The sequence below is a fragment of the Macaca thibetana genome, chromosome 1 (genome assembly GCF_024542745.1).
Source record: "Macaca thibetana thibetana isolate TM-01 chromosome 1, ASM2454274v1, whole genome shotgun sequence".
Classification (NCBI taxonomy): domain Eukaryota; kingdom Metazoa; phylum Chordata; class Mammalia; order Primates; family Cercopithecidae; genus Macaca; species Macaca thibetana.
The window spans coordinates 192719267-192745625 of NC_065578.1; the positions used below are offsets into that span (position 1 = coordinate 192719267).

At 36.9% G+C, this 26359-nt stretch overlaps 1 long non-coding RNA gene across 1 annotated transcript in view; it reads left to right on the forward strand.

Annotated features, from left to right (window-relative positions):
- The window catches only part of LOC126950522 (uncharacterized), a 28892-nt gene extending 2733 nt beyond the window's left edge, over positions 1-26159 (forward strand). Inside the window, exon 2 of the long non-coding RNA XR_007724187.1 lies at positions 25047-26159. This is a non-coding gene — a long non-coding RNA (uncharacterized LOC126950522). The remainder of the gene's footprint in view (positions 1-25046) is intronic.
- The last annotated feature ends 200 nt before the right edge of the window (positions 26160-26359 follow it).

A 26359-nucleotide genomic window follows, 5' to 3' on the forward strand; every position in this document is an offset into this window, starting at 1 on the left:
TAGCATACTGTGCCGATGAGGATAAGTGACGGGCATTCTTATACATAATTAGTAGGTGGGTACGTTGTTAAACTTTATTGGCGGGCAATGTGGTCATAGCTACTGCAGGAGACCAGAATATGCCACCTAAAAAAAATGTTTAAGAATTAGATGGTGTCTCACTCTGTTCCCCAGGCTAAACTGCAGTGGCATGGCAGTTCACTGCGGCCTTGAACTCCCGGGCTCAAGGGATCCTTCCACCTCAGCCTCCCAAGTAGCAGGAACTATAGGCGTAAACCACCACACCTAGCTTTTTAAAGAAATCTTACACACAGGAGGAGCTCTGTAAACAGAGTAGAAGTTTACCTTTACCCTTTTGTTAGAGAAATTGACATCTATAAAGGAAATACCTGTTGGTAAAAGCATCTCCTCTCTGTACCAGGAAGAGATGGATGAAATCACTAGAAACCCTCATCAGTGGAGAAGGCACTAATTTAAAACAGTAACCTTACCCTTGTTTTACCATGTTTTTTTTCTGTGCATCTCCCCATAGTAGGCCTTCCCCCATACCCTTCTTTCTTTGTTTCAGTTGAAGATGATGCGTGAACTTAAAGCTACTTCTTAGGAAAATTATTCATTCCCTGGGTGGCTCCCATTTATACATGAGGTATACATGTTAATAAACTTCTGTTTATTTTTCTCTTGTAAATCTGTCTTTTGTTAAGGGGTCTGTTTCAACTGAGAACCTTAGAGGGGTGAAGAAAAAAATTATTTTTCTTCCCTACAACTCTTTGAGTTTAAATGGCCTAATGCTTAGAGGCTTAAATCAAGTCTCAAGTCCTCCTTCCCTGTCTTACACTTGTTTAATAAAAAGAAAGCTACTGTTGCATTAAGGGCCACATACTTTAAGCTATTATTTTTATTAATGTTTTAAAAATTTCTTCTCATGCAGTCACCCCGCAGTAAGCAATTGACTTTCTGTCAAATAAACAGCAGTAGGAAAAAACTGTAAAGAAAATTGAAATAAGAATGGTCTGTGTTGGTGTTGCTGCTTTTTAACTTTATTTTCTAAAATGTAACCTGTAGCAAAATGGGAATATTGGGCTTTTACCATTACTTTCTCTTTGCTAAGTAAATACAAGAATGACTGGGTGCTGCATAAAAATATGCTTACATTTATGTAAGCTGTTTATATTTACATTTAGGAAATCCTGGAAAAAGGCTTTTTAGGAAAGGTAGAGGATGCAGATAGTGGGTTAAGAGTAGCTTTAGGTACCTGGGAATATTAACACAAAATTCCATTAAAAAATACATGTATGTAGGGGTAAAGGGTGAGCTGCTTTTAATATTTTGAATTAATACAAAGGATACATTATTATTGATGACAAATAAAAATTACAAAGCATTTTTTTCAACTTTTATCTTAGGTTCAGGGGGTACATGTACTAGTTTGTTATATGGGTAAATTGAGTGTTGTGGGGGTTTGGTATACAGGTTATTTTGTCACTCAGATAATAAGCATAGTACCTGAGAGGTAGTTTTTGGATCCTCACCCTCCACAATCAGGTAGGTTCCAGTCTTTACATCCATGTCTACTCAAGGTTTACCTTCCACTTATAAGTGATAACATGCAGTATTTGGTTTTCTGTTCCTGCATTAATTTGCTTATTATAATGGCCTCTAGCTCCATCCATGTTGCTGCAAAGGACATGATCTCCTTCTTTTTTTATGGTTATATAGTATTTGATAGTGTATATGTACCACATTTTCTTTTTCCAGTTCTCTGTTGATGGGCATCTAGGTTGATTCCATGTCTTTGCTATTGTGAATAGTGCAGTGTTGAACATATACGTGCATGTGTCTTTATGGTAGAATGATTTATATTCTTTTGGGCATATACCCAGTAATGAGATGGCTGGGTCAAATGGTTGTTCTGTTTTTAGTTCTTTGAGAAGTCTCCAGACTGCTTTCCACAGTGGCTGAGCTAATTTACATTCCCACCAATGGTGTATAAATTTTCCCTTTTCTCTGCAACCTCGCCAGCATCTATTTTTTGTTATCTGTTTAGTAATAGGCATTATTCTGACTGGTATGAGATGGCATCTCATTTGGTTTTGATATTTATTTCTCTAATGATTAGTGATGTTGAACATTTTTTCATATACTTGTTGGACATGTGTATGTCTTCTTTTTTTGTTTGTTTGTTTCTCTGAGACAGAGTTTCACTGTTGTTACCCAGGCTGGAGTGCAATGGTGCAATCTCAGCTCACTGCATCCTCTGCCTCCTGGGTTCAAGCGATTCTCCTGCCTAGCCTCCTGAGTAGCTGGGATTACAGGTGCCTATCACCATGCCCGGCTACTTTTTTGTGTTTTTAGTAGTGATGGGGTTTCACCATGTTGACCAGGCTGGTCTTGAGCTCCTGACCTCAGGTGATCCACCTGTCTTGGCCTCCCAAAGTGCTGGGATTACAGGCGTGAGCCACCGTGCTCAGTTGTATGTCTTCTTTTTAGAAGTTTAGAAGTGTCTGTTCATGTCCTTCACTCCTTTATTCTCCCTGCCTTTTATTTTTTTCTTTTTCCTTTTTTGAGACAGTCTCCCTCTGTCACCCAGGCTGGAGTGCAGTGGCGTGATCTTGGCTTACTGCAACCTCCACCTCCCAGGTTCAAGCAATTCTCTTCCCTCACCCTCCTGAGTAGCTGGAATTAAAGGCACACACCACCACACCCAGCTAATTTTTTTTTTTTTTTTTTGTAGAGATGGGGTTTCACCATGTTGGCCAGGCTGGTCTTGAACTCCTGACCTCAAGTGATCTGCCTGCCTAGGCCTCCCAAAGTGCTGGGATTACAGGCATGAGCCACCACACAAAGGAACTATGGTGGCAGCCGCCAGGAAGCACCCTGGTTGGGCATTTGAGACTGTGCCAAAAGTAGGCATGGCCAGGCAGGGACTCTGGGAGAGGCTGACAGACAGGAGGGTGCTCAGATCAGACTGGTTCCATCCCACAGGCAAGAAAGCCTTTTTCTCTCCAAGTCCGACAGTCAACAAAGACCAAAGCCACCTAGAGGAGTGTGATGAGCTTTAGGGGATGGGCCTCCCTGACTATGTCCCACTGCAGCTATTCCCACACCAAACCCTCTGAGTTCCATGTAGGCTGGAGTTCCTGTCCCTGCCATCTCTCCAAACAGCTCTCCCTGTCAGCTCAAATGTCCATAGGGGTCACAGGGTCTCCTGCAGCTAGGATTCCAGAGGTCTGTGGCAAGATTAGGTCACTCCTCACCTTTTCAACTCACTCTTGCCCCAGAAGCTGCTGGGGCCCAGGAAGGAGTCATGGTGCTCAGCAGCCCCATGCAGGGTTCCCAGCTTCTTCCCATTTCAACCCAGAGTCTGTGTCCTCCTTCTGTCAACTCCAAAAGCCTTCCTTCCAAAGATCTGCTTGGAGTGTGCCAGTCTTCTTGATGGTCTGGTCTTTCTGTGGTAGATGCTCTTACTGGCTGCATCTAGTTGGCCATCTTGGCTAGAACCCCTACAAAGCCATTTTATTAGGTGAGTTGAGTGAGAACCTATTTAAAGATGTTGTTGAAAGATACCAGAATATGCCCACCTCAAAATATATGACTCTGTTACATAGAATATTCTGAGATAAAGACAGTTGAGAACCTGCAGGTGCAGGAAGAGCTCTTACCTTCCCCTAAATGCCTAACAATAGAATATAAATCTCCCCTTTTGTAAAGGATGTTTATGTTTATAAAATAAGTTTCCATTCGTAAAGATGTCTCCCTACTGGGAAGAAAGCTAATCCTGGAGACAACTATTATCACCAGAGAGATCTTATCCGCATAATAAGACAAGTCTTATTTACCATAATATCCTGCTCTTACTTTCCCTGCACAGAGTCCCAAACACCTTTTGTTTTGGTTAGCCTAAGATGGTACATTAGCCTCAATCATCTGGTTGTGTAGCAGCCTGATGGGTTTTTGCCTACTGCCCAGAAAAGCCAATTCACTGAGAACAGCAATATTGCAGCAAGGAAAGAGTTTAATAATCACAGGGCCAGCCAAGCTAGAGGAGGAGAGGTATTTCTTAAATCCATCTCCCTAAAACTTCAGAGGCTAGGGTTTTTTTAGGATATTTTAGCAAGCAGGGGGCTGGGGAATTGAAACAATGATTGGCTAGGGATGAAATCACAGGGATGTCTAAACTGTCTTTGTGTGACTGAGTCACTTCCAAAAACTGGCCTCAGGACCAAGTTTTGTCTCTTGGTCTGTCAAAATGCTAAATCTGAAAAATATCTCAAAGACCAGTTTTTTAGTTTTCACAATAATGATGTTATCTATAGGAGAAGTTGGAGAAGTTATAATTTTTTTTTTTTTTTTTTTTTTTTGTGAGACAGAGTCTTACTCTTTCACCCAGGCTGGAGTGCAGTAGTGTAATCTTAGCTCACTGCAACCTCCGCCCCTCCAGGTTTAAGCAATTCTCTGCCTCAGCCTCCTGTGTAGCTGGGATTACAGGCGTGTGCCACCATGCCCAGCTAATTTTTTGTATTTTTGGTAGAGATGGGGTTTCACCATCTTGGCCAGGCTGATCTCGAACTCCTGATCTTGTGATCCACCTGCCTCGGCCTCCCAAAGTGCTGGGATTACAGGCGTGAGTCACCACGCCCGGCCTATTTTTCTCATCTTAAAGTCTACTTTGATATCACTTTAGTCATACCAGTTCTCCTTTGGCTAATGTTCACTTAGTATGTCATTTTTACATTCTTTAAAATACTATGTATTTTTATAGTTATGGTGTGCTTTTTATAAGCAGCCATAATTGTATTTTTTTAAAAATGTGAGCTGAAAATCTTGTTAACTGAAGTGTTTCATCCATTTACGTAAAATGCAATTACTGATGTAGTTGGGTTTAGTCTCCCATATTGCTATTTGTTTTCTATTTTTCCTTGTTTTTGTTTCTTTATTATACTTGCTTTGTAATAATTCTACTTGCTTTTTATATTTCATTTTTTCTCCTCTGGTAGGCTTTTGTTATGCTTTTTAATATAATTGTTTTAGTGGATACACTAAAAATTATAAGACACATGCTAACTTATGATGGTCTATCTTAATACCTTTTTGGCTTTTCCAACAATGTAAAACATCTAGAACAGTACACATCTATTACCCTCTACTCCACCTTTGCCATTTTTGCTATTGTCGTATGCTTCTGCATGTGATAATCCCCATAAAATACTGCAATTGTTCTTGCTTTAAACAGTCAGTACTTTATATTTATCTACATATTTACCTTTCACAAAGATGTCCATTGCTTCTTGCACTTTCAACTTTTATTATTTTCTTTCAGTCTAGAACATGTTCTTTTATATTTCTTACAGTGAAGATCTGTTGGTTGTGAATTCTGTCAGCCTTGGGTGTGTGTGTGTTTCACCACTTCATTAGTTTTATCTTCTACTAGTTATTTATTCTTCATACCTGAATTAAACATGTCTTCTTCAATCCAAGCTCTTTTCCATAATGTCTTTATAAGCTAGAAAACTTTCTACTGGAAAACTGATATAACTTATGTGGCTATTTTTAGATCAATGTATCCATTCTTTGCTTTTCCTTCCACCCTAAGTGTGGTCTTGCCCATTATTCCACAGGTAGGCAGGGAAGACAAATGAATGAAAAACATATGAAAGTACTGAGAAATATACAAGCGTTCTCCAAAAACAAAGTGAAGTTATTAGAATCATATTAGTACTAGAAATCAGTCTCTTTGAGACATTAATACCTTTTTAAATCTTACTTTTGTACTCTGCATTTTTTCTTCCAATGTTCATGTCTTATAATTTTATTCTATATGATTCATTTGGTGCTGTGGCAGTTTTCAAGTCTAAATTGGAAAGTAGCCTCTTCTGGGTTTCCAGTTACAGTTACAAAAACCAAATTTAAAACATGTGATTAGTGGAACCATGTCATATGCATATTTAACTCAGCCAACCATACATGCTGTGCGAACTTAAAATGAAGAACACTTTGAACAGGGCGGAAGATTTTACCCACCATTTTCCTCAATGAACACATGAGCCAGACAGTGTGAATTAGGACACATGAATCTGTCCTTGGTTCAGATGATCTTGGTTCCTATATGCCTCTGCTGGTGGGAGTATCTTACTTCTCTGATTTCAGAGCCTGACCCCTGACAGAGCATAACACCATCATAAAAACACATTTACAGTGAGCTAGGTGCTCTTTTAAATGCTACTATAAAATCCCCCAATTACCCAGTAGCATTTGCTGCCATATCATTTGACCATCACAAATAACTTTCTCATAGAAGTGTGATTTAATTGGAGGCTATCTGCAACAACATGAAATGTATCCTTAAGACTTTATTATTAAATGGGCTGGGCGTGGTGGCTCATGCTTGTAATCCCAGCACTTTTGGAGGCTGGGGCGGGTGGCTCTCTTGAGGTCAGGAGTTCGAGACCAGCTTGGCCAACATGGTAAACCCTCATCTCTACTAATAAATGAATAAATAAATTAGCCAGGCATTGTGGCACACACCTGTAATCCCAGTTATTCAGGAGGCTCAGACAGGAGAATCACTTGAACGTGAGAAGGGGAGATTGCAGCGAGTTGAGATGATGCCACTGCACTCCAGCCTGGGTGACAGAGCGAGACACTAGCTCAAAAAAAAAAAAAAAAAAAAAAAAGACTTTATTATTCAGTGCCTCTAATAGTTACCACCTTTTCTTTCACAGATATCATGAAGTAGGATCACAGTCCAGCCAAGGAGAAAGGCATAGAAAACAATGGGCGATATATGATACTCCATGAAAAGTACTACTATGCTAGAGACATGCACAAGTGCTTTATAAAGAAGGAATCTTAGTGCAAAGTGTCCAGAAAGTAATAATGGATTGAAGAAAACATTATAACCAATAGGAACAACATGGACAAAGACTGTAAAACATCAAATTATGTGGCAGGTTTTTAAGGTGCAAGGTATTTGTTATAGTTTAAAACCCAGAATATGCTGACGATAACAAAGATTAGGAAGGAGGGTTATATTACAAAGTTAATTAAAATACTATTCCAGGAAATTTGGACCTGATCCTTTTGTTACAAAAGTCATCATCTGATTTGGTTCTTACACATCCCTTGTGAGAAAACATGACCCAGTTAATTTTGGACTTCTGCACACGTACCAGAGATAGGACTTGAGCTTAGATGTCCCAATTGAAATTCTGCACTCTTTCTACTTCATCTATTGCTTTTCATGGATAGGATACCAAGTCACTTTTTATATCTACAGATAAGGCCAGTCTTGTTATTATTTGCTCACTACTGCTCTGGTAGTGATCATGTGTCCTCCTCCATTTTATGGGATAGTCTGAACTCTGACAGTGAATCTGGGCCTTTCTTTCATTTGGAGCTTAAGATGGTGGCAAATCTACAAAGTTGTCAAAAGCAGACAGTTGGAATGTAGAATTACAGGGCTGCAAAACTGATGTGGAAAATTCAAAACACCCTGCACTTAACACAATGCCAGTGCTGATTAGTGCAGTTTATTGCTAAACCCCAAGGGACACCTGAAGGCTTTTACCTTCAGTCTAGAACTCCTGGCCTGAGTGAAGGTGTAATGCTGCGTTAGTTCCACACTCTTTCTATTAGAGCTTACTCAAAGCTGCCGACACCAGATGTGTTACAAACAAACGTTAATTCTCCTCCGGCATCTGGATCGTATGTACAATAAGGGGCAAGATTTATGCCCTGCTGAAGCATTCCCCGGTTTTTAGCACAGAAGTGATTGAACTCCAGATGTTAACAAGATGCAGCGACCTTTTAGTATTATTAAAAACATGATTTCTTGTTTTGCTCATGACAAAAACCATTGGATTAACTTATTAGAAGTAGAGCTGCTGTCCTGCTCATTGGAAGCTGTGTCTACTTTAGCTATTGGAGCTTGTCGTCAAAGATTTTATGAAGAAAGAATGACTCATCAACTCCTAAAATCATCAACTTTTAAAGTCCCTTTCAAAATCATGGGTTACAGAGGTAGAAATTCTCTGATAACTGCAAATAGATTCAGATGAGAATGAAAGTTAAAACAAGTGTTTGTATGAACTAATCAAATGAGCATCTGTTCCCTTTCAATAATTTTATTGTTATTGAGAAACATGGAACTGTAACCTAAGAGCTTTAGAGCTAGAATTGTTCCTCAAATATTATCTGTTCTGCCCTGTCCTCCTTTAGCCCTTTTCTTTCTCTACTTTCAGAAAGGCAGAGAATAGTCTCATTTTGAAGTCAAGCAAATGAGAGCAAAAAAGATCCAATACTTTGATATTTACTGCCTCAAAATTACTAAATAGCGAACTCTTTGAAATCAGATCAGCTATTTTAAAAGTACAGTGTCCTCAACGATAAAATGTACTTTGCCCATAGTTTATTTTTCCATAACTGGAATGAGTCTTAAATTCAATGTGAATGTTTAATGTTTGTTTATTTATTGTACCCAAAGTTGTTATTAATAGTGCACATGACAGTCAATGGCATCTTAGAATAAGAAAGTATGTTAACTTTTGATTTCATTAAACAAAAAATAATAAAGAATCATCTAGAATTTTTACTACTATCATAATCAGGGAATCTATGGAAAGTGTTATCCTGATCAGAAAATGCCCTCCTTTGGAGATACTCACGTTACGGTGTTCTCAGCCTTACCTATTCAGGATGGAGGAGGCACTAAGATGATTTTAATATAAAACTTTAGCATAGAAAATGTAATCCTGTTAAATAGTTTTTATTAATCATGAATTTAGCCTACTATTTACAATATGCCTTTCAAGAATTTGTGGACTTAATATCTAAATGGTTTATGAATTGTAAGACCTTAAGTTTTCACTCTCCTTCAACTTCTTTGGTTATTTGTTCTGTTCTATTGTTTGCCATGATACTCTTCATTATTTCCTTATGTCTCTTGGGGTGACTTTGGAGAATATAACAAATATACCTATAACATATGTAAATAAAAAATAGTGAGCTCCAGTATTTGTTACTGCCCCCAAATGGCTCCTGAGGGAGGGTGAGTTAAATAGGTATGCAGTGGACCACTCTTTCCATGGACTTCCAGAATCCTGGGTGCAGGAGACCTGCCGGCAACCCCCATGGACATTTAAGCTGGCAGAGAGAATGGCTTGGAGAGTTAGCAGGGATGGGATTACAGCCTGCATGGAACCCACAGGGTTTGGCATGGGAATGGCTGCAATGGAGCATGGCCAGAGATGCCTACTCCTCAAGGCTTGCCATGTTCCTCTAGGAGGCTTTGGTCTTTGTTGACTGTTGGACCTGTATAGAACAGGGATATTTTGCCTGTGGGACAAGGCCAATCTGATCTGAGGATTCTCCTGTCTGCCACCAGCCTTTCCCAGACTTCCTGCCTGGCTGAACTTGTTTGCAATGAAGCTTCAGATTCCCAAACAGGGTGTTTCCTGGTGGCCACTGCCATAGTGAAACGACCCTGCCTAATCTTCAGAGCTTTTGAAGATGGGCCCCTGCCAGCATGCACCTGCTTGCAGCTGTACTCCACTGATTTGCCATAACACGCTTGCCTGTAGCCTCCCATGATGCTTTGCTGGCATGGACCCTGGTGCCACTGCCTTAAGTGCTTTGTCTGACACTCCCCATTGGAGTGCTATTGCCAGTGGACAGGGAACACCTCAGCCCCTCCAGCACAGCAGGTGTTTAACTTTGAGGAGTCTGAGAAAAAATGCTGTGGGCCTGATCCCAGGCCCCCAGGTATAGAGCATGCAGCCCAGAAGTGCTGAGCTGAGCCTTGGCCCCTTGAAATCATTCAGAAATGAAGCCAGTTGACAAAACCCAGCTTAAAACCACAGTCAAACCCTCAAGGGCATCAGAGAATACAAAAGCAAAAAGCCCTATTGAAAAGAAAGCAACACAAAGATTAAAGGAATATCAGCCCACGGAGATAAGAAAGAATCAACGTAAAAACTCTGGTAACTCTAAAAGTCAGAATGTCTTCTAACCTCCACATGACTGCACTAGCTCCCCAGCAATGGTTCTTAACCTGATTTAAATAGCTGAATAGGCTTATATAGAATTCAAAGTCTGGATGGCATTGAAGCTTGTTGAGATTCAGGAGAAAGTTGAAACCCAATCCAAGGAATCTAAGGAATCCAGTAAAACTATTCAAGAACTGAAAGACAAAATAGCAATTTTAAGAAAGAACCAAACTAATTGAATAGAGCTGAAAAACTCACACAAGTATTTTATAATACATTCTGAAATATTAATAGTAGAATACAACAAGCTGAGGAAAGAATCTCAGAGCTTGAAGACTGGATCCTCCAATCAACTCAGTCATATAAAAATGAAAAAAGGCCGGGCGTGGTGGCTCAAGCCTATAATCCCAGCACTTTGGGAGTCCAAGCTGGGCAGATCATGCGGTCAGGTGATCGAGACCATCCTGGCTAACACGGTGAAACCCTGTCTCTACTAAAAATACAAAAAATTAGCCGGGCATGGTGGTGGGTGCCTGTAGTCCCAGCTACTCAGGAGGCTGAGGCAGGAGAATGGTGTGAACCTGGGAGGCAGAGCTTGCAGTGAGCTGAAATCCAGCCACTGCACTCCAGCCTGGGAGACAGCGAGATGCCATCTCAAAAATAAATAAATAAAATAAATAAAGAAAAAATAATTTAAAAAATGAACAAAACCTCAGAGAAATATGGAATTATATAAAGAGACTACACCTATGAGTCATTGGTATCCCTGAAAGAGAGGGATACACAGGAAGCAACTTAGAAAGCATGTTTGAGGATGTTTTCCATGAAAACTTTCCCAGCCTCGCTAGAGAGAATGATATTCAAATTCAAGATATGTAGAGAATTCCTGTGAGATACTGTAGAAGATGACCATCCTCAAGACACATAGTCATCAGATTCTCCAAGATCAACATGAAAGAAAAAATATTAAACACAGCTAGAGAGAATGGACAGGTCACCTACAAAGAGAACACCATTAGGCTAACAGTGGACCTTTTAGCAGAAACTGTGGAAGTCAGAAGACATTGGAGGCCTATATTCAGCCTCATTAAATAAAACAAATTCCAACTGAGAATTTAATATCCAGCCAAACTAAGCTTCATAATCAAAGGATAAATAAAATCCTGTTCAGACAAGCAAATGCAAAGGGAATTTATTACCATCAGACCAGCCTTACAAGACATCCTTAAGGGAATGCTAAACATGGAAACAAAAGACTGTTAGTGACCACCACGAAAACACGCATAAGCACATTGACCATTGACACTATAAAGCAATTACACAATCAAGTCTATATAACAACCAGCTAACAATGTGATGACAGAATCAAATGTACACATATCCATATTAATCTTGAACATTAACAGGTTAAACACCACTTAAAAGGCACAGAGTGGCAAATTGGATAAAGAAGCAAGATAAACTGTATGCTGTCTTCGAGAGACCCATCTCACAAGCTATGACCCCCATAGGCTCAAAGTAAAGGGATGGAGAAAGATCTACCAAGCATACAGAAAACAAAAAAATGCAAAGGTTGCTATTGTTATTTTAGTCAAAACACACAGTAAATGAATAATGATCAAAAAGGACAAAGAAGGGCATTACCTAACGGATTCAATTCAACAAGAAGACTTAAGTTTCCTAAATATATATGAACCCAATACTGGAGCAGCCAGATTCATTAAAAAAAAACCTTTAGAGACCCATGAAGAGACTTACATAACCACCCAATAATGGTGGGGGAACTTCAACACTCCACTGACAGTATTAGACAGATCATTGATGCAGAAAATGAACAAAAATATTTGAGATCTGTACTTGACACTTAACCACATGGACCTAATAGACATCTACGGAACTCTCCAGACCAAAACAACAGAACATACATCCTTCTCATCTGTACATGACACATACTCTAAAATTGACCACATGGTCAGCCATAAAGCCATTCTCAAAAAACTTTTTAAAAACCCAGATCATACCAGCCATACTCTCAGACCACAGTGTAAAATAATATAAAATAATATGTGTAAAACCACATAATAAAATCACATTTTATTATGATTATTATTAAATCATAATAACAATTAAAATCAATACCAACAAGATCTCTCAAAATCATATGGAAGTTAAACATCTGCTCCTGAATGACTTTTGAATAAAGAAGGAGACAGGCAGAAATCAATAAATTATTTGAAACTAATAAAAACAAAGATTCAACATTAGTTAGAATCTCTGGGACACAGCTAATGCAGTGTTAAGAGGAAAGTTTATACCACTAAATACCCATATCAAAAAGTTGGAAAGATCTCAAGTTAACAACCTAACACCACACCTAAAAGAACTAGAGAAACAAGAGCAAACCAACTCCTAAACTAGCAGAAGACAAGAAATAACCAAAATCAGAGCTGAATGAAATTGAGATGTAAGAAGACGTACAAAAGATAATGAAACAAAAAACCGATTATTTGAAAGAATAAATAAGATTGACAGATCTCTAAGTAGACAAAGAGAAGAAAAGAAGATACAGAGAAACACAATCAGAAGCGACAAAGGGGACAATCCCACTGATCCTACAGAAATACAAAAAACCCTCAGAGACTACTGTGAACATCTCTGTGCACACAAACTAGAAAACCTAGAAGAAACAGATAAATTCCTGGACACATACAACCTCCCAAGATTGAACCAAGAAGAAATTGAAACCCTGGACAGATCAATAGAGTTCAGAAATTAAATCATGATAAAAAACCTACCAACCAGAAAGAGTCCCTGACCAGATAGATTCATAGATGAATTGTATTAGATGTATAAAGAAGAGCTGATACCAATCCCACTGAAACTATTTCAAAAATTGGAGTAGGATAGACTCCTCCCTATCTCATTCTATGAAGCCAGCATCATTCTGACACCACAACCTGGCAGAGACACAACACAAAAAAAAAAACTTCAGGCCCATATCCCTGATGAATGTAGATGCAAAAATTCTCAACAAAATACTAGCAAACCACATCCAGCAGCATATCAAAAAGCTAATCCACCATGATCAAGTAGACTTCATTCCTGGGATGCAAGGTTGGGTCAACATATGTAAATTAATAAATGTGATTCATCACATAAACAGCTAAAAAGAAAAACCACATGATCATCTCAATAGAATGTTGAATTTAAATAAAATTCAACATCTCTTTATGTTCAAAACCCTCAACAAACTAAGCATTGAAGATACATATGTCAAAATAGTAACAGCCATCTATGACAAGCCTACAACCAACATCATACTGATAGGGCAAAAGCTAGAAGCATTCCCTTTGAGAATCTGAAGAAGACAAAGATGCCCACTCTTACTTGACATAGTTCTGGAAATCCTAACCAGAGCAATCAGGCAAGAGATACAAATAAAAGGCAACCAAACAGGAAGAGAAGTCAAACTGTCTTTGCAGATGATATGATTTTATACCTAGGAAACTTGATAATTTCTGCCCAAAAGCTTCTAGATCTGATAAACAACTTTAGCAAAGTTTCAGAATACAAAATCAATGTACAAAAATCATTAGCATTTCTATACATCAACAGTGTCCAAGCTGAGAACTAAATCAAGAATGCAATCCCATTCCAGTGGCCACAAAAGTAATAAAATACCTTGGAATACAGTTAACAAGGGAAGTGAAAGATCTCCATAATGAGAATTTAAAAACTGCTGAGGCTGGGCACGGTGGCTCACGCCTGTAATCCCAGCACTTTGGGAGGCCAAGGCGGGCGGATCACGAGGTTAGGAGATTGAGATCATCCTGGCTCACACAGTGAAACCCCATCTCTACGAAAAATACAAAAAAAAAATGAGCCAGGCGTGGTGGTGGGTGCCTGTAGTCCCAGTTACTCAGGAGGCTGAGGCAGGAGAATGGCGTGACCCTGGGAGGCAGAGCTTGCAGTGAGCCGAAATGGCATCACTGAACTCCAGCCTGGGAGATAGAGTGTGACTCTGTCTCAAAAAAAAAAAAAAAAAAAAAAAAACCTGCTGAAAGAAATCAGAGATGACACAAACAAATGGAAAAACATTCCATGCTCATGGATAGGAAGAGTCAATAATGTTAAAATGGGCATACTGCCCAAAGCAATCTACACATTTAATGCTATTCTTATCCAGCTACCAAAAACATTTGCCACAGAATTAGAAAAAACTATTCAAAAATTCATATGGAATCAAAATGAAGCCTGAATAGCCAAAGCAACCCTAAGTGAAAAGAATAAAGCTGGAGGCATCACACTGCCTGACTGCAAACTAAACTGCAAGACTATGGTAACCAAAACAGCATGGTACTGGTACAAAAACAGACACATAGACAAGTGGAACAGCTTAGAGAACCCAGAAATAAAGCTGCACATCTATAATACAGCCATCTGATCTTTGACAAAGGTGACAATAACAAGAAATGGGAAAGGACTCCTCATTCAATTATGGGTGTTGGGATAACTGGCTAGCCATATGCAGGAGATTGAAACTGGACACCCTTGTTTTACTACGTACAGAACTCACTCAAGATAAATTAAAGACTTAAAAGTAAAACCTAAAACCTATAAACCCTGGAAGAAAATGTAGGAATTACTATTCTGGACATAGGCCCTGGCAGAGATTTCATGATGAAAACTACAAAAACAATTATAACAAAAACAAAAATTGACAGTGGGACCTAACTAAACTAAAGAGTTTCTGTATAGCAAAAGATACTATCAACAGACTAAACAGACAGCCTACAGAATAGTAGAAAATATTTGCAAACTTTGCATCAGACAATGATGCAAAGTGCTTGGATTACAGTTGTGAGCCACTGTGCCCAGCCATCTTGCCCCAATTTTTAATGGGCTAATTAATTAAAATGTATCTTCCAAGCAAATCATCTTGAAATAAGAATCATAGTCTTGGTTTGTCATTGTGGTTCACCTTGTAAGCAGAATTTTTATAAGTAAAATTCCAGAAAAGTAGGGGCCACATATAAATATCTTCTTCCTGGATCCTTCAACCTAAGCCAGTATTGCTTTTCTAGAAATCTTTCACAAGGAACTGATAGAAATGTGGACAAAGCTTTATGTGTAGAGGTGATGACTGGAGTATTATTTCTAAAAATGAGAAACTGAACATCTAAATACCAAACTATAAGACAAATTTTTATTAAAATAATAAAGGATCATAGGGATCATTAAGTTAGCAAATGTCTGTAAATAATTATGGATGATATGCATCAAGTGCTTATAAATGGTACAGGTAGAGAAACAGGTATCAAATGGTACATAGAATAGAATCTTGAATATGAATTAGAAGTTTGAAAAAATTAGAAATAATTATAACAAAATTGGATGACAGATTTATAGATTTTTAAATAGATTTTTCTTTAAAATCAACATTATTGAAATATAAATTACCTACAATAAAATGCATATATATTAGGTGAACAATTAATACGTATTGGCAAACATATAAACTCATATAACAATCACTTGAATTGATATAGAATATTTTCATCACCCCCAAAATTTCCCTTATGCCCATTTGCCGTCAGCATCCCTCCCTTTACTCAGCAAAGTACCTACTGACCTTCTTTCTGTCACTGTATCAGTCTTGCCTATTCTAGATGTCATATAATGCAATGTGTAACAGTATAATGGAATGCACATACAATAAAACAGTATGTACTGTTTTGTTTTTAACTTTCTTCAGTCAACCTAATATTGTTGAAACTTATCCTTGCTGTTGCATATGTCAGCAGTTCATTGCTTTCTTTCTTTCTCTTTTGTTTTGTTTTGTTTTGTTTGTTTGTTTGTTTCATTTGGCTAAGCAGCATTTGTAATTTGTTTAGCCATTTATCTGTTAATGGAACTTTAGGTTGTTTCCAGTTTGGGACCATCATGAACAAAGCCGTTATGAGCATTTGTATACAGATTTTTTTTTGTGAATATATGTTTTCAGTTTTCATGGGTAAATACCAATAAATGAAATCACTGAGCCAAACAGTAAGCGTATTGTGACACAAATTGCTAAACTCTTTTCCAAAATGGTGTATACCTTTTACACTTTCATTATCAACATATAAAAATTTCCCTTACTTTTTATTCATAACAACAATGAATATTGACAGTTTAAGTATTTTTAGCCATTCTAAATGCCTGTCTAGTAATATCTCACTGTGGACTTGCTTTTTGTATTTCCTTGATTGCAGATTATGTGGATCATCTTTCCGCCCATTAATTTACCATTTATACATTTTCTTTTGCAAGAAATTAGTCAAATCTTTTGCCCATTTTCAAAAAATTGGGTTGCTTCTTTTCTCATTAAAGAGTTGCAAAAATTTTATATGTATATATTTTGGATACAAGCCTTTTATCAAATATATATATTACAGATATCCCTCCATATCCCTGTCTATGGATTGCATTTTAATATCCTAATTTTCTCTTTTGGCGAGTTAAAAAAATTTTTTTTTATAAAGTCAAATGTATTGTTTTTTCTCTGTTATGGTTTAAAAAGTTTGTCTTCTTGGTCAATCTAGCCAGATATCTATATTTTATTGATCTTTTAAAAATAAGTATCTTTTAGATACTTGGTTTTTCTCTCCTTTTTTTCTTCTCTATTCCATTGAGTTTTGCTCTTGCCTTTATTATTTTCTTTTTTCTATTTTATGCTTAATAGTCTAATTGATTTCTAGCTTCTTTGAAGGAAAACTTAGATCACTGACATTACATATTATTTTCTAACATAAGCATTAAAACTGTACATTTATCTTCAGGCAATCACTTAGCTGTATCCCATAAATTTTGATATGTTGTGTTTTCATTTTTCAAACAACTTGAATTATCTTATTTGCCTTTAAATGTTTTTCTTTCATTCATGGGTTATTGAGAAGTATGTTTAATTTCTAAGAATATGGAGATTTTTCATACATCTTTGTGTTATTAGTTTCTTATTTAAATTTGTTGAGGTCCGAGGGCATATGACATATGATTTCAATCCATTCAACTTGTTTAGACTTGTTTTATGTCTCAGCATATGGTCTATCTTGGTAAATGTCCAATTTGCATGTAAAAAAAAGTCTATCCTGCCATTGTTGGTATATGTCAATTAGGTGTCACATTGGTTGATAGTGTTCAAGTTTTCTAGACTAATTTTCTATCAACCTGTTTTATTACTAGGAGAGATGTGTTTTTACATCCAACTATAATTGTGGGCTTTTCTGTTTCTCCTTTCATTTTTATTAGTTTTTATTTTATGTATTTTTGAAGCTGTATTATAAAGTGCATACACATTTAGGATTGTTACATCTTTTTGATGAATTGGCTCTTTTATCATTATGAAATGGCCTTGTTATTCCTGATAGTATTCCTTGTTCTGAACTATATTTTGCCCAATATTAATATAGCCATATAAGATTTCTTTTTAGTGTTTCTGTGGTATCTTTTTCTATTCTTTCACTTTTAACCTCTGTATGTTCTTAAGTTTAAAGTGTATTTCTTTTAGACAACATAGAGTTATGTTTTGCTTTTTTATCCAATGTGACAATCTCTGCCTTTAATTGAGATGTTTAGGTCATTTACATTGAGTGTAATTATCAGTACAGTTAAGTTTAATCCTTTCATCATGTTTGTTTACTATCCTAAATATTTCTTCATTTTTCCTGCTTATATATGTTTACCATTTTCATGGCTTTTTTGGTCTTAATGGAGTATATTTAAATATTCTATTTCCTTTTTTTGTTTATTGTCAATGTGGTCTTTTTTTGTAGTGACTACTCAAGTTTTATAATAAGCACCTTTACCTTCTTTAAGTCTGCCTTCAAATAATATACTACTTCATGTATAATGTAAGACTCTTACTACCATATAATTTTATTTCCATAAAATTGTCATAATTGTGCTAATATTGTCATAGATTATATTTTTACACAAATTAGCCTTCAATATATTGTTGTTACTGTTCTAAACAGTAGATTTTAAAAAGTAAAGTAAATTACAGTTAAATAAAAATTTATCCTATTTATCCACATATGCCATTTTCAGGGCTTTTCATTTTTGTTATAAATCCAAGTTTCCATCTGATATTCCTTTGGCCCTGAAGAACTTCCATGACATTTCTCTTAATGTATGTTTTCTAGTGACAGATTATATCAGTTCTTGTTTGTATTTAAATACTTTTAGGTCATCTCCATGTTTGAAGGTTATTTTTTCTGTATATTAGCTTCTAGGTTGACACTTTTTGTATCCAGCACTTTAAAGGCGCTATTTCATTGTATTCTTGCTTTTTTATTTCTGAGAAGTCATTAATCATTCTTTTTTGTTTGTTTGTTTTGTTTTTGTTTTGAGACGGAGTCTCGCTCTGTCGCCCAGGCTGGAGTGCAGTGGCCGGATCTCAGCTCACTGCAAGCTCCGCCTCCCGGGTTTACGCCATTCTCCTGCCTCAGCCTCCCTAGTAGCTGGGACTACAGGCGCCCGCCACCTCGCCCGGCTAGTTTTTTGTATTTTTTAGTAGAGCCGGGGTTTCACCGTGTTAGCCAGGATGGTCTCGATCTCCTGACCTCGTGATCCGCCCGTCTCGGCCTCCCAAAGTGCTGGGATTACAGGCTTGAGCCACCGCGCCAGGCCTAATCATTCTTATATTTGTTTCCCTGAATTTAATGTGTCTTTTTATTTCTGGCTGCTTTTAATATTTTCTTTTTATTACAGATTTTCAGTAATTTGATAATGATAGGACTTCCTATGGTTCTTTTTGCTTTTATTTTGCTTCTTGAATGCATGGGCATTTTGGATACATGGGTTATAGTTTTCATCAAATTGGGAGACTTCTGATTTTACCTCTTCAAATAGTTTTTCTCCTGGGCATCCATTTACATGTATGTTAAACTATGTGATATTGCTCCACAGTCACTGAGTCTTATCTTTTTCTTTACCATTTTTTTTTTCTGTGTGCTATAGTTTGGATAGTTTCTCTTGCTATGTCTTCAAATTCATTGATCTTTTATTCTGTAATGTCTAATTGGCTGCTATTCCCGTCTAGTGAAGTTGACATGAACTTCAGTTTTAGAAGTTCAATTTCTCTCTTTAGTTTTGATTTCTCTTGTTCTTATGTTCGTGCTTTACTAACTTCATGACCCTATTTATTATAGATGTTTGAATATCCTTGTATACTGATTCTACCATCTCTATCATTTCTGCATCTGTTTCTATCATTCATTTTTATTTTGGTTATGGTCATAATTCCTGGCCTATTGCATATTTAGTATTTTTTGATTGGTTGCTGAAACACTGTGAATATTACATTGAAGAGTCTGTGTATTTTGTTTCCTTCCATTTGAAGAGTGTTAACTCTTGTTTTGAGTGCCAGCTAGATAAATCGAGATTTCATTTAATTTTTTCAGGCTTATTTTTAAACTTTCTCAGTGCAGGTCTAGAGTTGCCTGTCTTCTGGAGCTAGTTTAGTCCTGCAACTAAGGTACAATATTTCTTGAGTCTCTGTTGTATGGTACAGATGTTCTAAAAAGTCTCTTCCCTCTGGATGGCTGGAATTTCAAATGTGGTCTCAAAAGTGTTTTCAGGGAGACAGCTGGGGGATTGTAGAGCTCACTTCATTTTCCTACTCTCTTGTAGAGAATATAGTCATATATCTGAAAAGAGTTGTTTCTCACATTTTGTCGAGTTTCTAGTTGCTTATAAGAAGACAAATCAGGTACATGTTATTCTGTCAGTGCCAGATAAGTAAATTTGGTCATTGTATTGTTAAAAATATTATTTTTATAGACTTTTAATTTTCAACAATTAACATGTATTATTCAACAAATATACGTAATATTATTGTGTGAATTTCCTATTTTTTCTGTAGCAAGTGAGGCTTTGAAGAATACAAATTTATTACCTTAGAATTCTGTAGGTCAGAAGTCCTGCAAAGTCCTACTGGACTCATATTAAAGTGTTGAAAGGGCTGCCTATCTTTTAGGGGTTCTAGGGAGAGAGAATCTGTTTATTTGCTTTTACAGGTTGCCTGCGTTCCTTGGCTCATAGCCACTTTTTTAATCGTCAAATTAAGAGGCATAGCATTTTCAAATCTCTCTCTAACTCTGACTTTCTTGTCTTCTTTCACTTAAAAGGACCTGTGATTATAGTAAGCTCAACTGGATAATCCAGTGTCATCTTCCATCACAAGATCCTTACATTTATCATCTTTGCAGACCCTTTTACAATGTAAAGTAGCATATTCAAGGTCCCAGGGGTTAGGAAATAGACATCTTTGGGGAACTATTATTCTGCTGACCACAATTATTCAAGTTTTTGTTGTGTATTATTGGGAGAATACATCATCATTCTTAGAATGTACTGTAAGAAGAGATAATCTATTGATACACATCCCACATGCTCTGAAAGACACTACAACACTTAGGCTTTGATAACACCTAAGCAAATTTAACTATTCATTTTTCTAAGGCCATGTAAACTTGATATGTCTGCTTATGTCACAGTGGATAATGCCCAGTCCACAAGGTAGATAGCATATTTGCAGACTATTGGAATTTGTGTTGCCAGGTCTCTGATTTTCTCTAACCTACCCTTGATTTACTGAGACATCTCTAAGTATATCTGACAGTAGTAATTTTTAGAGCTATTACTACTCCCCAAGTATTGTGCTGAAAATTTTATTCTTAAATGTTATAATAGCAAAACATTCTCCTTGTGACATTCTATATCTATAGGTAGGACCATGTTTTTCTGAACTGACGCTTAAAACCATAGTCTCTTTTGTCTGATTTGTATCCTGATTTTTACTTTATTCACTGAATCAAATGTCAGATTTTGTAGACTGTTTCTGTAAGAAATCTCTCTAAAAATTTCTCATATACTTGTTTCATTTTAATTCCTACAGCCATAACTGTATTTCAGGCACTTGTTCCTGTATTCGAATTATCACAAATGTCTCCTAATGAGCCTCCTTGCTTTTATTCCTTATCCAAACCACCAGTGCTAGATGAGTCTTCCAAAAGATTCATTCTTACTAAAATATTTTTTAGACTTTCCTCAATTTCTATCGGATGAATGTTTAACTTTTCATTATGATATTAAAAAAACACACTTTCATTTTAACAATTTAATTCTTCCATGTCTTATCACAAACTCAACTTCCTTTTATTTTTCTCCCTTTAACCATTTTAGTTTTCATCAACATGAAAAAATTTTTATGGTAGTCTTTTGTGGAAATCTTTTAGCAATTTATCAAACTATGATTTATCTTTATCAAATAATTTATCTTTCTGTAATTATATACCTTTTATGTTTTATACTCCAACTAAATTTTTGAAGGGCAGAATTCATGTTTTGTAGGTCTTTGAATCCTTTACAATATCCAGAATTAGTATTTAATACATGTCTACTTATGTGTAAAGGAGAATGGGATTCAAGGCTACATTTTTTTCCAGGGTTTCTTCTGGTGGAGACAGGGGTGGTCACATGAAATAAGCAATGTTTCCTAATAAGTAAGTTTCAATAATACCTAGTGTGCATATTATTTTTAGTTTTTAAAAAACTAGTATTTTGTTTTTATATCTTCATAACCATTCTTTAGGGTTAGGATAGATATCCCCATTTTAGCAAATATGTGATCTCCAAAAAGCAGTTCAATTCATGATGAACAGAGCCAGGCCTCCTTACTCTTATTTCTGTGTTCTTCTATTCTACTCTCTGGCCTCTCAGAATTTCTTATTTCATTTAAATATTTTAAGTCTCCATGCAACAACCTTAGTAACCACACAGACTATGTTAATCATTTTTTCTCTAAAACTTACCTCATTCTTTTGGTTCTCTTTTGGCAGAATAATCTTCCTGTAGCTCATGAATCAAATCTACTTTGTTTTTACAGTAGAATCTAAAAGACTCCTTACTATTTTTACTACACAGCCTTGTATTCTCCATTCCTCTGTTTCAGTTTACTTTTTTTTTTGTATAATACAAACTAAGAAATGCAAAGTGTATTTGGATTGTCTTAAAATTGTCCCAAATATCTCTGTGGTTGACTCATTGTTTTACCCCATGGTAACTCCAGTTTGTTTGGCTAAACGCAGGACTGGGATTTGGGGAATTAAGATAATTATGGCTCATCTTATGATCCCAGGCCAAATATTTCATTTTTCTTTCCTTTAGTTGCTTCATCAGCAAAAGGTAAAATCTATTGTGTGTAACCAGAAGGTCGAATACAAAGGATAGAAAAACTTGCATGCAGTTAGTGAGCACAGGATACATATAAAAGCTAAGTATAGTCATCTCAACTGCCACAGGGGTACAGCGTTTTAGATCTTTCTCCCAAGAGCTCCAGCAATAAATACATTTCGCAGCCCCATTTTCCATACCAACACACATAATACATTTTTAAATAATAAAACAGAGATTTCAGGATCTCAGATATTGAGATGTTTCAAGATGTCAAGAATATTAGTGATGATGATGAAAATGGTAGTTACCATTTGTTGAGCCTTGTGTACCATGTTTTGGGATTTATTATCAAAACTGTCTTTATACAAATCTATGAGGTATATATTCTTATATCCCTTATACAAAAAAACAAAAACAACTGAGGCTCAGTCAGCATAAGTGGCTTCTTTGAAGTCACAGAACTAGTGAGAGGCAGAGCCAATCTTCATCTCCATGACCCCAAGTTTGAGCTCATAACCAGCATGCTGTACCACTTCCACTACCAAGGCACTAGGTACATATCAATGAGCTGTGAAGAGGGAACTACTCTTGTTCTTCGCAACACTTTCACTCATTTTATAGTGACTAATTTAACTTAAGGTAATGATATGTTAAGGGAATATACATTAAAAAATAACTGCAAGTTTTAGTTTACTTATATTTTTGTTTAAGTATATGATCCTATACTCTCTTTGCTGGTCTACCTTCCTTTTTCCTTCTTTCATTCCTTCCTTCTTTCTACTAACCTCCCCCTTCTTCTCTCCTCACTTTTTTTTCTGCCAGTTTAATGGCTTTGGACTTCATCTGTAATACAAGAAGGATTTATTAAATTATGGTTTACTTCCAACACCTTTTCACCAAGTCTCCATTATATTGTAGCAATGTTTTGGAAATGTTCAGGAAAACTTATGGCTTTCTTGATGTGGCATCTGATTTGAGATAATATCAAGTATTAAGCAATTTGTTACTAATATTAGAACTTTTATCTAAGCAGGTGTTCCCGAAGTTCATTGGTATTGAAGCAGAGTTTAAGACATTTTAGCATCACAACAGGGAATCTACTTTGTTCTTACAACAGAACCTAACCTTCATTTCTTGGCTGTATGGCAGAGACTTGGCACACATAACTGCACACAGGATAGGCAGTCACCCAGAAGGCTCAGAGGTATTTATATATTCATTACATATTAATTGACCTCCTCTCTTGTCGAGGTATCAAGACTTTGGCTCTTTTTAGATCCTACCAACCTATTCATTCATTCCATAACTGAGCAGAAAGCATGGGAGTGAACAAACATATAAAACTCCCTAATTTCATGGGGCTTATACAATACGTGTATGTTATCCATATTTGACAATCTTTACATATCCTAATGTGGGCACAGGACTCATGGGATTTGGTGTCAAAACTCACATTAATATTTTAGGTTAATTATCATACAAATATTTTTAGTTTGTTACTCCTTGGATAACTTTGTATTTCTCCTTGGATAACTTTGGTTTACCTATATTTCTCGCTTTGTCTGTTGTTTTCTTCCAAAACCCATCACCCCCTCCCCAACACATTCTTCCCACTCTCATGCTTTAATGTTCTTGAGAGCCCTCTCAGGTTTCATTTTATAGAGGATGAAATTAAGACTTAAAGAAATTTTAAAACTTCCTCAAGTCTACACAGCTGGTGAGTAGTAGATCTGGGATTTTGATTCAGATCTATCTGACTCCAAAAGTTGCAGTGTCAACCACAATTTTATTCTTGCATTATTTTAAAAGTTTCCTCTATGCATATACCATGAAGTACTTAATCACATGGTATTATGACTTCTCTGAGCTAGTCTGTGAGTCCTGGCACAGTTCACACTCTGGTCTATAAGCATGGGAATGATGAAACATATATCATCCTTAGGGCTCCTTTCAGCTTATGATGGTTCTGATCCATTGCAAAATTTACAGTTTCTAATACCATTAAGTTTCTAGAGAAAAATAACCCATTTTCACTGGAGAATCTTTTGGTCTTCCGCTTAACCATTTCTACTTTGTAGCATACCCAAGCCATCCAGCAGAAACTTTGTTCTATAAATAACCCTGAAAACTTTGAATGACTGTATATAATTATCACTTACTAAAGTGTCTGAAGAATTCCTTTTTATTTTGGTTTGTGGGGGAGAGCATATGTGAGCTATCCAAACTGCCAGTGTCCCTGGTCACATCATATATACCTTCTCACCAGGAACAGATGAATAAGAACATTACCATTTCTAATAGCTGTTCTGAGCTTATACATTTGTCTAATACGGCCTGTGTTTGAGGGTAGTGGGATTTGAAAGTGACCTTATATAAACAGACTGAGTTATTTTTTAGAGAAATACATCACAGGAAGAGTGCATGATTAGGAAGCACGAGACCCAAGCCCGATTACAGAATCACAAGAAAGAAGAGTAGAGAACAATGTGGTACAATAGAAAGAGCACAACGTGAGATTTAGGCCACCTATTTTACCATGACAAAGTTAATTAATGTTTCTGTACCTAGGTTTCCTAATTTACAAAACTTGGTAAATTATACTATACAGTGACTACGTAAGAATTGCCAAGGAGATTCTTGAAAACACAGATTCCCACTTTCTACTTAAAGATTCTCATTTAGAAGGTCTGAGGTTGGTGTAAGAATCTCTGTATTTTAACCAGTTGCCCAGGTGACTGTATTGCATACTATATTGGAAAAGAGATTGTATGCTAACTACTCATTGATTCTAAAATTCTATGCTTCTATGGACTTTTGGTTTTACCCTTATTTTTTTCTTTTTAGGATCCCCATCACAAGGAGGGGAGGGCTACCATCCCAGCTGCAAACTCTCATTCAAGGTTTATGTTGCAGCCAGCAGTGTCCTTGGAGTCTAGTTCAAAGCTGAAGAGAGTGAACCATAGAACTGGGAGCCATTGGCAGAGGGGCTGGCCTGAAGGAAGGGAAGTGTTTCAGCCAGAATGTACTGACGCACGACCAGGAAACCACAAGACTGGTGAGAACCTTTCCAAAACTGAGCTTTATGATCAAAAGAGGTACAGGAAATAGCTCTGCCAAGAGTCCTTTCTGCTCCTGGCTGGAACCCTGAGCTTCTGAGGCTCTCTGAGTCAACTCCCTGAACAGATGCTGTCACCCAAGAAGCCATCACTAAAGCATTTTTTTGCTTTGCTCTGAGGTGGCCTCACTGGTGGGTGCAAGTGAGTTACTGTCTCTTTTTCTCTTTCTTGTTTCTTTCTTTTGGCAGAAGTTAGAAGTTGCCATATGGTTACTCAATTCTGAATTTTCAGAGGCCATAGGTTACTGGATTTATGCCCTTTGCCAACTGACTATTGTTTGGTGCTGAGGGCCTGTATACAAACACCACATCCCCAAACTCTTATCAATACCTAGATCACCTGATGTGAATCTATCAATACCCTGGACTTAACAGGGTACTGAAGGAAAGAGAACCAGCAATTCCTTCATTTCTTACATCCCAGCCAGTAGTCCTTCTCCCAGGCTAGTCTTCCTTTTGTTTCCCCTAAGAATGACTCAAGTAGGAATTGCATTCAGATCTCTGTCACAGATATAAATCTTGTCTGGATACAAGATCAAAATCATTGTGTTCCTGTGGATTCTTTTTCTTTTTTCAACCAGAGTGACTACCAGTTGCCATGAAATAAATCACATCATCATATGGCAGATCCAGCTAATAGCTGAGACTAGCAGGATACGTGAACCATGTCCTCAGAGCTAAATGATGGAGAAATTGGACTGGCCATGGAGCACTTCAAATTGATTGCTTAGTAATGGGATATTTTTTCTGGAAAGACAACAGAATAATTCTGAATTGTTACTTCTGTCATGGGTACAGGCTCCCATGTACAGGAAAATAAAGAAAGTGTGATGAATTTTTCATCTGGCCTTCTGCCTACTTTCTTGCTTTCTGCATGTCTCCATTTTTAGTCTGTAAGCCCTGCCTAGATGACCAATCACTATTGTCCATGTGGCATAAAACCTACAATTTAAATATACTTCTTACCCAACTCTCAGCAAGTATGAGGTAGCCAACAGCTTTTTCAAGATAATGACTGAGTCTTAGCTTAGGTTTCAGTCAT